The sequence below is a fragment of the Lepus europaeus genome, unplaced genomic scaffold (genome assembly GCF_033115175.1).
Source record: "Lepus europaeus isolate LE1 unplaced genomic scaffold, mLepTim1.pri SCAFFOLD_28, whole genome shotgun sequence".
Lineage (NCBI taxonomy): Eukaryota > Metazoa > Chordata > Mammalia > Lagomorpha > Leporidae > Lepus > Lepus europaeus.
In genome coordinates, this window is record NW_026909158.1 from 3,522,462 (window position 1) to 3,532,986 (window position 10,525).

Genomic DNA, 10,525 nt, shown 5'->3' on the forward strand with positions numbered 1-10,525 from the left:
CAAACATGATATTTCTGTTTGTATAGATGACATTTTATGCACTTCCCTAAAGAAAAGACATTGCTTTTTTCAAAAACCATTTTTACTGTGATTTTCAGGGTCCATTGCATAGGAATTCCACCCCAGTTTGTCCGGATATGACTGGATGAAACCAGAAATATCCGGTTGTGTTTTAGCTAACTCAATCCCAGATATTGCTACAGACTCTCTGTATGTGTTTTCCGGATGTTATCAATGGACTTTATTGTTTTGAATGTTTTTATCAGGGAACATTTAATTTTGTACGGTAGAAACACTAATTAGTTCCAAATGGAAACACCAGCTCTACACATGCATATTTTCTAGGGAGAAAGCTAGAGGAACTGTGGCAAACAAACATATTTCTGTTTGCATGATAACATTTTATGCACTTGCCTAACAAAAAGACTTTGCTTTTCTCAAAAACCATTTTTACTGTGAATTTCAGGGTCCATTGCATACGAATTAGACACCACATTGTCAGGATATGACTGGATACAACCAGAAATATCCTGTTGTGTTTTTGCTTACCATATCCCAGGTATTGCTACATCCTTTGTGTTTGTGTTTTCCGGATATTATCAACGGACTTTATGGTTTTGAATGTTTTTTATCAGGGAACATTTAATTTTGTGCTGGGAAACACTAATTGGTTCCACATGGAGACACCAGCTCTACACATTCGTATTTTCTAGGGAGAAAGCTAGAGGAACTGCAGCAAACAAACATGACACTTCTGTATGTATAGGTGACATTTTATGCACTTGCCTAATGAAAAGACTTTGCTTTCCTCAAAATCATTTTTACTGTGAGTTTCTCGGTACATTGCATACGAATTCCACACCATTTTGTGCGGATATGAATGGAATATACTAGAAACATCCGGTTGTGTTTTGGCTAACACCCATCCCAGATATTGCTACAGCCACTGAGTTTGTATTTTTTGGATATTATCGACGACCTTTATTGTTTTGAATGTTTTTTATCAGGGAGCATTTAATTTTGTGCTGGGAAACACAAATTTTTTCCACATGGAGACACCAGTCTACACATTCGTATTTTCTAGGGAGAAAGATAGATGACTGCGGCAAACAAACATGATATTTCTGTTTGTATAGATGACATTTTATTCACTTGCCTAACGAAAAGACTTTGCTTTTCTCTAAAACCATTTTTACTGTGATATTCTGGGTCCATTACATACGAATTCCATACAACTTTGTCCGGATATGACTGGATGAAACCAGAAATATCCGGTTGTGTTTTGGCTTACTATATCCCAGATATTGCTACAGACTCTGTGTTTGTGTTTTCTTGGTATTATCGACGGACATTATTGTTTAGAGTGTTTTTATCATGGAACATTTAATTTTGTACCGTATAGACACTAATTGGTTCCACATGGAGACTCCAGGTCTACACACTCATATTTTCTAGGGAGAAAGATGAGGAACTGCAGCAAACAAACATGATATTTCTGTTTGTATAGATGACGTTTTATGCACTGGCCCAAGGAAAAGAGGTTCGTTTTCTCCAAAACCATTTTACTGTCATTTTCTGGGTCCATTGCATACGAATTCCACCCCACTTTGTCCTGATATGCCTGGATGAAACCAGAAATATCCGGTTCTGTTTTGGCTAACTCAATCCCAGATATTGCTACAGACTCTGTGTTTGTGGTATCCGGATGTTATCAACGGACTTTATGGTTTTGAATGTTTTTTATCAGGGAACATTTAATTTTGTGCTGGGAAACACTAATTGGTTTCACATGGAGACACCAGTTCTACATATTCGTATTTTCTAGGGAGAAAGCTAGAGGAACTGCAGCAAACAAACATTACTTTTCTGTTTGTATAGATGACATTTTATGCACTGGCCGAAGGAAAAGACTTTGCTTTTCTCTAAAACCGTTTTTACTGTGATTTTCTCGGTCCATTGCATAGGAATTCCACCCCACTTTGACCGGATATGACTGGATGAAACCAGAAATATCTGGTTGTGTTTTGGCTTACTCAATCCCAGATATTGCTACCGTCTCTGTGTTTGTGTTTTCTGGATATTATCTACGGATTTTATTGTTTTGAATGTTATTAACAGGGAACATCTAAGTTTGTACCACAGAAACACTAATTGGTTCCAAATGGAGACACCAGCTCTACACATTCGTATTTTCAAGGGAGAAGGCTAGAGGAACTGCGGCAAAGAAACATGATATTTCTGTTTGTATAGATGACATTTTATGCACTTGCCTAACGGAAAGACTTTGCTTTTCTCCAATACCATTTGTACTGTGATTTTCTGGGTCTATTACGTACGAATTCCACCCCACTTTGACCGGATATGACTGGATGAAACCAGAAATATCCGGTTGTGTTTTGGCTTACTATACCCAGATATTGCTACAGGCTCTGTGTTTCTGTTTTCTGGATATTATCGACGAACTTTATTGTTTTGAATGTTTTTATCAGGGAACATTTAATATTGTACCGTAGAAACACTAATTGGTCCCACATGGAGACACCAGTGTACACATTCATATTTTCTAGGGATAAAGCTAGAGGAACTGCAGCAAACAAACATGATATTTCTGTTTGTATAACATTTTATGCACTTGCCTAATGAAAAGACTTTGCTTTTCTCCAAAATAATTTTTACTGTGATTTTCTTGGTCCATTGCATACGAATTCCACCCCACATTGTCCGGACATGACTGGATGCAACCAGAAATATCCGGTTGTGTTTTGCCTATGTCAGTCCCAGATATTGCTACAGCTACTGTGTTTGTGTTTTCTGGATATTATCTACGGACTTTATTGTTTTGAATGTTATTATCAGGGAACACTTAATTTTGTACCGTAGAAACACTAATTGGTTCCACATGGAGACACCAGTGTACACATTTGTATTTTCTAGGGATAAAGTTGAGGAACTGTGGCAAACAAACATGATATTTCTGTTTGTATGATAACATTTTATGCACTTGCCTAACGAAAAGACTTTGCTTTTTTCAAAAACCATTTTTACTGTGATTTTCTCGGTCAATTGCATACGAATTCCACCCCACATTGTCCGGATAAGACTGGATACCACCAGAAATATCCGGTTGTGTATTTGCTTACTATATCCCAGATATTGCTACATCCTCTGTGTTTGTGTTTTCCGGATATTATCAACGGACTTTATGGTTTTGAATGTTTTTTATCAGGGAACATTTAATTTTGTGCTGGGAAACACTAATTGGTTCCACATGGAGACACCAGCTCTACACATTCGTATTTTCTAGGGAGAAATCTAGAGGAACTGCGGCAAACAAACATGACCCTTCTGTATGTATAGGTGACATTTTATGCACTTGCCTAATGGAAAGACTTTCCTTTTCTCCAAAACTATTTTTACTGTGATTTTCTCGGTACATTGCATACGAATTCCACAGCAGTTTGTTCGGATATTACTGGATGAAACCAGAAATATCCCATTGTGTTTTGCCTAACTCAATCCCATATATTGCTAGAGCAACTGTGTTTGTGTTACCCGATATTATCAACGGACTTTAAGGTTTTGAAGGTTTTTTATCAGGGAACATTTAACTTTGTGCTGGGAAACACTAATTGTTTCCACATGGAGACACCAGCTCTACACATTCGTATTTTCTTGGGAGAAAGCTAGAGGAACTGCGGCAAACAAACATGATATTTCTGTTTGTATAGATGATATTTTAAGCATGGCTGAAGGAAAAGACTTTGCTTTTCTCTAAAACCATTTTTACAGTGATTTTTTCGGTCCCTTGCATACGAATTCCACCCCCTTTGTCCGGATATGACTGGATGAAACAAGAAATATCTGGTTGTGTTTTGGCTAACTCAATCCCAGATATTGCTACCGCCTCTGTGTTTGTGTTTTGTGGATATTATCAATGGACTTTATTGTTTTGAATTTTTTTATCAGGGAACTTTTAATTTTGTACTGTAGAAACACTAACTGGTTCCACATGGAGACACCAGCTCTACACATTCGTATTTTCTAGGGAGAAAGCTAGAGGAACTGAGGCAAACAAACATGACATTTCTGTTTGTATAGATGACATTTTAAGCACTTGCCTAACGAAAGACTTTGCTTTTCTCCAAAACCATTTTTACTGTGATTTTCTCGTTCCATTGCATATGAATTCCACACCATTTTGTCTGGATACGACTAGATGAAACCAGAAATATCCGGTTTTTTTTTTTTGCTAACTCAATCCCAGATATTGCTACAGCTACTGTGTTTGTGTTTTCTGGATACGATCGACGGACTTTATTGTTTTGAATATTTTTATCAGGAAACATTTAATTTTGTACCGTAGAAACACTAATTGGTTCAACATGGAGACACCAGCTCTACACATTCGTATTTTCTAGGGAGAAATCTAGAGGAACTGAGGCAAAGAAACATGATATTTCTGTTTGTATAGATGCCATTTTATGCAATGGCCTATGAATAGATTTTGCTTTTATCCAAAACCATTTTTCCTGGGATTTTTTCAGTCCATTACATACGAATTCCACACCATTTTGTTGGATATGACTTGATGAAACTAGAAATATCCGGTTGTGTTTTGGCTTACTATATCCGAGATATTGCTACAGCCTCAGTGTCTGTGTTATCTGCATATAATCGATGGATTTTATTGTTTTGAATGGTTTTATCGGGGAACACTTAATTTTGTGCTGGTATACACTAATTTGTTCCAAATGGAGACAGCAGCTCTACACATTCGTAATTTCTAGGGAGAAAGCTAGAGGAACTGGGCAAACAAACATGATATTTCTGTTTGTATAGATGACATTTTGTGCACTTGCCTAAAGAAATGATTTTGCTTTTTTTCCAAAACCATTTTTCCTCTGATTTTCTCGTTCCATTGCCTACGAATTCTACCCCATTTTGTCCGGATATGACTGGATGTAACCAGAAATAAATGGTTGTGTTTTGCCTTACTATATCCCAGATATTGCTACAGCCTTAGTGTCTGTGTTTTCTGGATAATATCGATAGATTTTATTGTTTTGAATGTTTTTTATCGGGGAACATTTAATTTTGTGCTGGGAAACACTAATTGGTTCCACATGGAGACACCAGCTCTACACATTCGTATTTTCTAGGGAGAAAGCTAGAGGAACTCTGGCACACAAACATGATATTTCTGTTTGAAGAGATGACATTTTAAGCACTTGCCTAATGAAAAGACTTTGCTTTTCTCCAAAACCATTTTTACTCTGATTTTCTCGGTCCATTGCATACGAATTCCACTCCATTTGTCCGGGTATGACTGGATGAAACCAGAAATATCCGGTTGTGTTTTGGCTAACTCAATCCCAGATATTGCTACAGCCTCTGTGTTTGTGTATTCCTGATATTATCTACGGACTTTATTGTTTTGAATATTTTTTATCAGGGAACATTGAATTTTCTACCGTTGAAACACTAATTGGTTCATCATGGGGACACCAGCTGCACACATTCATATTTTCTATGGAGCAAGCTAGAGGAACTGCGGCAAAGAAACATGATATATCTGTTTGTATAGATGACATTTTTTACAGTTGCCTAGCGATATCACTTTGCTTTTCTCAAAACCATTTTTACTATGATTTATTTGGTCCATTGCATAAGAATTCCAGAGCAGTTTGTACGGATATGACTGGATGAAACCAGAAATATCCGGTTGCATTTTGGCTAACTCAATCGCATATATTGCTACAGCCTCTGTGTTTGTGTTTTCTGCATATTATCGATGGACGTTATTGTTTTGAATGTTTTTTTTATGAGGGGACATTTAATTTTGTGCTTGGAAACACTAATTGGTTCCACATGGAGACACCAGCTCTACACAATCGTTTTTTCTAGGGAGAAAGCTAGAGGAACTGCGACAAACTAACATGATATTTCGGTTTGTATAGATGACATTTTATGCACTTGCCTAACGAAAAGACTTTGCTTTTCTCCAAAACCATTTTTACTCTGATTTTCTCACCCCATTGCATACGAATTCCACGCCACTTTGTCCGGATATGACTGGATGAAACCAGAAATATCCAGTTGTGTTTTGGCTAACTCAATCAGAAAAATTGTGATAGCTTCTGGGTTTGTGTTTTCTGGATATTATCGATGGAATTTATTGTTTTGAATATTTTTGTCAGGGAACATTTCATTTTGTACCGTTGAAATACTAATTGGTTCATCATGGGCGAATCAGCTCCAAACATTCTTATTTTCTAGGAAGGAATCTGGAATAACTGCGGCAAACAAACAGGATATTTCTGTTTTTATAGATGATATTTTTTGCACTTACCTAACGAAAAGATTTGCTTTTCTCCAAAACCATATTTACTGTGATTTTCGCGGTCCATTGCATATGAATTCCACACCACTTTGTCCGGATACGACTGGATGAAACCAGAAATATCTGGTTTTGTTTGGTTATCTCAATCCCAGATATTGCTACAACCTCTGTGTTTGTGTATTGCTGATATTATCAACGGACTTTATTGTTTTGAATGTTTTTTATTAGGGAATATTTTATTTTAAGCTTAGATACAGCAATTGGTTCCACATGCAGACACGAGCTCTACATATTCGTATTTTCTAGGGAGACAGCTAGAGGAACTGTGGCAAACAAACATGATATTTCTGTTTGTATAGATGACATTTTATGCACTTGCCTAACAAAAAGACTTTGCTTTTTTTCCAAAACCATTTTTACTGTGATTTTCTCGGTCCATTGGATACGAATTCAACCCCAGTTTGTCCGGATATGACTGGATGAAACTGGAAATATCCGGTTTTGCTTTGGCTAACTCAATCCCAGCTATTGCTACAGCCTCTGTGTTTTCCGGATATTATCAACGGACGTTATTGGTTTGAATGTTTTTTATCCGGGAACATTTTATTTTGAGCTTGGATACAGTAATTGGTTCCACATGGAGACACCAGCTCTACACATTCGTATTTTCTAGGGAGAAAGTTAGAGGAAGTGTAGCAAACAAACATGATATTTCTGTTTGTATATATGATATTTTATGCACTTGCCTAATGAAAAGACTTTGCTTTTCTCCAAAACCATTTGTACTGTGATTTTCTCGGTCCCTTGCACATGAATTCCACACCACTTTGTCCATATATGACTGGATGAAACCGGGACTATTGGGTTATGTTTTGGCGAACTCAATCCTAAATATTGTGAAAGCCTCTGTGTTTGTGTTTTCTGATTATTAGCGATGGACATTATGGTTTTGAATGTTTTTATCAGGGAACATTTAATTTTGTACCGTTGAAACACTCTTTGGTTCATCATGGGGACACCAGCTCCACACATTCATATTTTCTAGGGAGAAAGCTAGAGGAACTGTGGCTAACAAACATGATATTTCTGTTTGTATAGATGACATTTTATGAACTTGCCTAATGCAAAGACTTCGCTTTTCTCCAGTACCATTTGTACTGTGATTTTCTCGGTCCATTGCATACGAATTCTACACCAGGTCGTCCGGATATGACTGGATGAAACCGGAAATATCCGGTTTTGTTTTGGCTAACTGAATCAGAAATATTGTGATAGCTTCTGTGTTTGTGTTTTCTGGATATTATCCATGGACTTATTGTTTCGAATGCTTTTATCAGGGAACATTTCATTTTGTACCATAGAAACACTAATTGGTTCACCTTGGGGATGCCAGCTCTACACATTCGTATTTTCTAGGGAGAAATCTAGAAGAAATATGGCAAACAAACATGATATTTCTGTTTGTATCGATGACATTTTATTACTTGCCTAACGAAAAAACTTTGCTTTTCTTCAAAACTATTTTTACTGTGATTTTCTCGGTCCATTGCATATGAAGTCTCCACCAGTTCACCGGAATGACTGGATGAAATCGGAAATCTGCGATTTTGTTTTCTCTAACTCAATCCCAGTTATTGCTACAGCCTCTGTGTTGGTGTTTTCTGGATATTATCGATGGACTTTATTGGTTTCAATGTTTTTTATCAGGGAACCTTTAATTTATTGCTTGGATACAGTAATTGGTTCCACATGGAGACACCAGCTCTACACATTCGTATTTTCTAGGCAGAAAGTTAGAGGAACTGAGACAAACAAACATGATATTTCGGTTTGTATAGATGACATTTTATGCACTTGCCTAACGAAAAGACTTTGCTTTTCTCCAAAATCATTTGTACTGTGATTTTCTCAGGCCATTGCATACGAATTGAACACCAGTTTGTCTGGATATGACTGGATGAATCCGGACAATTCCGGTTTTGTTTTGGGTAACTCAATCCCAGATATTGCTACAGCCTCTGTGTTTGTGTATTCCTGATATTATCCATGGAGGTTATTGTTTCGAATGTTTTTATCAGGTAACATTTAATTTTGTGCTTGGAAACACTAATTGGTTCCACATGGAGACACCAGCTCTACACATTTGTATTTTCTAGGGAGAAAGCTAGAGGAACTGTGGCAAATAAACATGATATTTCTGTTTGTATAGATGACATTTTATATACTGGCCGAAGGAAAAGACTTGGCTTTTCTCCACAACCATTTTTACTCTGATTTTCTCAGACCATTGCATACTAAATCCAAACCAGTTGTCCAGATATGACTGGATGAAACAAGGAATATCCGGTTGTGATTTTCCTAACTCAATCAGAAATATTGTGGTAGCTTCTGTGTTTGTTTTTTCTGGATATTACCGATGCACTTTATTGTTTTAAATGTTTTTACAGGGAACATTTCATTTTGTACCATAGATACACTAAATGGTTCATCATGGGGATGCCAGCTCTACACTTTCATATTTTCTAGGGAGAAACCTAGAGGAACTGTGACAAACAAACATGATATTTTGGTTTGTATAGATGACATTATATGCACTTGCCAAACGAAAAGACTTTGATTTTCTCCAAAATCATTTGTACTGTTATTTTCTCTGACCATTGCATACGAATTCCACACCAGTTTGTCCGGATATGACTGGATGAAACCGGAAGTATCCAGTTGTGTTTGGCTTACTCAATCCCAGATATTGCTACGGCCACTGTGTTTGTGTTTTCCGGATATTATCGATGGACTTTATTGTTTTGAATGTTTTTTATCAGGGAACATTGAATTTTGTGCTTGGAATCACAGATTGGTTCCACATTGAGACACGAGCGCAACACATTCGTATTTTCTAGGGAGAAAGCCAGAGGAACAGCGAAAAACAAACATGATATTTCTCTTTGTATAGATGACATTTTATGCACTGGCCTAACAAAAAGACTTTACTTTTCTTTAAAACCATTTGTATTGTGATTTTCTCACCCCATTGCATACGAATTCCACACCAGTTTGTCGGGATATGACTGGATGAAACCGGAAATATCTGGTTATCTTTTGGCTAACTCAATCCCAGATATTGGTACAGACTCTGAGTTTGTGTTTTTGGATATTTTCGATGGACTTTTTTGTTTTGAATGTTTGTTATCGGGGAACATTTAATTTTGGGCTTGGACACAGTAATTGGTTCCACATGGAGACACCAGATCGACATATTCGTATTTTCTAGGGAGAAAGCTAGAGGAACTGCGACAAACAAACATGATATTTCTGTTTGTATAGATGACATTTATGCACTTACCTAATGAAAAGACTTTGCTTTTCTCCAAAATCATTTGTACTCTGTTTTTCTCAGTCCATTACATACGAATTCCACACCAGTTTGTCTGGATATGACTGGATAACACCAGAAATATCCGGTTTTCTTTTGGGTAACTGAATCCCAGATATTGCTACAGCCTCTGTGTTTGTGTTTTCTGCACATAATCACCGGGCTTTATTGTTTTGAAGGTTTGTTATTGAGGAACATTTAATTTTGGGCTTGGATACAGTAATTGTTTCCACATGGAGACACCAGCTCTACACATTCGTATTTTCTAGGAAAAAGCTAGAGGAACTGGGGCAAACAAACATGGTATTTCTGTTTGTATTGATGACATTTTATGCACTTGCCTAACGAAAAGACTTTGCTTTTCTCCAAAACCTTTTTTACTGTGATTTTCTCTGTCCATTGCATACGAATTCCACACCAGTTTGTTCGGATATGACTGGATGAAACCTGACATATCCGGTTGTGTTTTGGCTAACTCACTCCGAAATATCGTGAAAGACTCTGTGTTTGTGTTTTCTGGATATTATCCATGGACGTTATTGTTTTGAATGTTTTATCAGGGAACATTTAATTTTTTGCTTGGAATCACTGATTGTTTCCATATGGAAACACCAGCTCTACACATTCGTATTTTGTAGGGAGAAAGCTAGAGGAACTGCGGTAAACAAACATGATATTTCTGTTTGTTTCGATGACATTTTATGCACTTGCCTAACGAAAAGACTTTGCTTTTCTCCAAAACCATTTGTACTGTGATTTTCTCAGGTCCATTGCCTACGAATTCCATACCAGTTTGTCCGGATATGACTGGATGA